This window comes from Giraffa tippelskirchi, chromosome X (genome assembly GCF_054371585.1).
Source record: "Giraffa tippelskirchi isolate mGirTip1 chromosome X, T2T-mGirTip1v1.2.pri, whole genome shotgun sequence".
In the NCBI taxonomy this organism is placed as follows: Eukaryota; Metazoa; Chordata; class Mammalia; order Artiodactyla; family Giraffidae; genus Giraffa; species Giraffa tippelskirchi.
In genome coordinates, this window is record NC_137289.1 from 97,404,821 (window position 1) to 97,408,170 (window position 3,350).

Sequence of the window (3,350 nt, forward strand, 5' to 3'; positions counted from 1 at the left end):
ACAGGAAAGGCAACAAAAGCAAAAATAAAGAAGTGGGACTACATCAAACTAAAAGGCCTCTGCACAGCAAAAGAAACACTCAACAAAATGAAAAGCAGTGGGAGAAAATATTTGCAAGCCATATATCTGATAATGGATTAATAGCCAAAATATATAAGAAACTCATATAACTCAACAGCCAAAATGCAAGCAGTCCAGTTAAAAAACAGGCTGGGGACTTGAATAGACATTTCTTAAAAAAAAGACATACAGTCAACAAGTGCATTTAAAGTGGCTCAGCATCATTAACCATGAGGGAAATGATAATCAAAAGCATAATGAGATATCAAGTCGGGTCTGTTAGGATGACTTATTACCAGAAACACAAGAGATGACAAATGCTGGTAAAGACGTGGAGAAAAGGGAACTTTAGTGCACTGTTGGTAGGAATGTGAGTTGGTACAGTCACTATGAAAAACAGTATGAAGACTCCTCGAAAAATTAAAAATAGAACTACCTTATGATCCAGCAATCCCACTTCTAAGTATATTTTCAAAAGAAATGAAATACTATCCTGTAGAGATAGCTGCACTCCCATGTTTACTGCAGCATCATTTATAATAGTCAAGACATGGAAAAAACGTGCGTTCATTGCTGGATGGATAAACAAAATGATATTTTCTATATACAACATTATGTCATCTGCATGTAGAGACAATTTTACTCCTTCCTTTCCAAATTGAATGCTTTTTATTTTTTTTCATTTTTGCCTAATTGCTCTGGCTATCGCACAGACATACACACACACACACACACATACACACACATATATAATATATAATGAAATATTATTCAGCCAAAAAAGAAGGAAACCTTGCATTTGCCACAGAGTGGATAGATCTTGAGGGCATTACACTACATGAAAAAAATCAGTCACAGAAAGACAAATACTGTATGGTCTCACATATATAAAATCTAAAAACATCAAACTTACAGAAATATAGAGTAAAATGGTGGTTTCCAGGGGTGGGGAGTTGGAGAAGTGAGGAGATGTTGGTCAAAGGGTATAAACTTTCAGTTATAAGATGAATAAGTTCTGGGAATCTAAGGCACAGCACAGTGACTACAGTTAACAAGACTGGATCATATACCTGAAAGTTGCTATGAAACTATGTTTTCACCATAGCAACGAGAACAAAATGGTAATAATATGAGATCAACAATATTTTAACTAACCTTATTGTGGTAAATATTTCACAATATGTATGTGTATCAAATAATCAGAGATCAAATTGCCAACATTCGCTGGATCATACAGAAAGCAAGGGAATTCCAGAAAAACATTCACCTCTGTTTCATTGACTATGCTAAAGCCTTTGACTGTGTGGATCATAACAAACTGTGGAAAACTCTTAAAGAGATGGGAAAACCAGACCATCTTACCTGTCTCCTGAGAAACTTGTATGTGGGTCAAGAAGGAACAGTTAGAACCTTGTATGGCACAACTGACTTGGTCAGGATTGAGAAAGGAGTATGACAAGGCTGTTTATTGTCACCCTGTTTATTTAACTTATACATCATGTGAAATGCTGGGCTGGATGAGTTACAAGCTGGAATCAAGATGGCTGGGAGAAATAACAACAACCTCAGATATGCCGATGATATGACACTAATGGCAGAAAGCAAAGAGGAACTAAACACCCTCTTGATGAGGAGTAGAGTGAAAAAGCTGGCCTAAAATTAAATATTAAAAAACTAAGATCATGGCATCGGGTCCTATCACTTCATCCAAATTCAAGGGGAAACGGTGGAAGCAGTGACAGATTGCTTCTTCTTGGGCTCTAAAATCACTTCCAGATGGTGACTGCAGCCACGAAATTAGAAGACACTTGCTCCTTGGAAGGAAAGCTATAACACACCTAGACAGTGTATTAAAAAGCAAAACCATCAATTTGCCGACAAAGGTCCATATAGTCATGGCTATGGTTTTTCCAGTAGTCACGTATGGATGTGAGAGTTGGACCATAAAGAAGGCTGAGTGCCAAAGAATTGATGCTTTCGAACTATGGTGCTAGAGGAGACTGTTGAGAGTCCCTTGGACAGCAAGGAGATCAAACCAGCCAATCTCAAAAGAAATCAGCCCTGAATATTCACTAGAAGGACTGATGCTGAAGCTGAAGCTCCAATACTTTGACCACTTGATGCATTAGATTTCATAGTGCCAATAAATTGACAACTACAGCAGAGGGGGGGAAGGGAAAAAAAGAAAAAAGTTAAAAAAAAATCCATAAAATGGATAACCAACAAAAATAAAACGGAAAAAAAATATCCAAAAGAATCTTTAGAACAAGCCAAAATGTAAGAATAATATATGTTTTTCTTGAGTCACTGCTGTCAGAGTCCTTTCCCTTGCTGGGAGTCATAGTCCACCTCACCTGCCTAGGATGTCCTCCAACACTGTGCTGGTCTCTGGACCTGCTGTGGGGGCAGCTCATGTTCTAATCTGGTCCTACTCCTGTGTGTTTTTGCCTCCAATATCAACAGCTATCAGAACTAGTGTGTTTTCTTTTGTGGGAGCTCTCAATGTCCTTTTATATATTCCATAGACACAGAGTCTGCCTAGTTGATGATGTGGATTTAATCTGCAGCTTGTATAGCTAGTGGTAAGGTTTTGGGTCTTCTGCCTTAGCTACACTGCCCCTGGATTTTAATTGTGGTTTTATTTCCACCTCTGCATGTGGGTCGTCCATTGGGATTTGCTCCTGAGGCTGCCCTGGAGGACTTGGGTCTGCCCCAGTGAGGGCCAGGTGTGGAGATGGTGCAGCTGCTTGGGTCACAGGGGTTCTGGAAGCACCAGGTACTCATGGGAGTTGGCAGCTAGAGCAGCAGGAAATATAGTGCTCTAGAAGGGTATGGCAACCAGTGTTGGCCAATACATTCCAGTATTTTTGCCTGGCAAACTCCCCTGACAAAGAAGCCTGACAGACCACAGTCCACAGGGTCGCAAAGAGTTGAACAGGACCAAAGCGACCCTGAGTGCATAGACACAAGACTTTTTTGTTTGTTTGTTTGGCCTGTGGCAGCTCTGCCCCAGTGATGGTTGAACATGAATGTGGTGCAGCTGCTTGGGTTGCCAGAACTCTGGCGGCGCCAAACGTGCAGGGACACGGACTGCCTCCACTGCAGGAGTCATGGCCCTGTCAGAGTCTTTTTTTGAACCTCCGGTAGATTACTTATTGGAAAAGACCCCAATGCTGGGAAAGAATGAAGGCAGAAGGAAAAGAAGGTGATAGCGGATGAGATGGCTGGATGGCATCACCGATTCAATGGATATGAGCTTGGGCAAGCTCCAGGAGATGGTGAGGGACAGG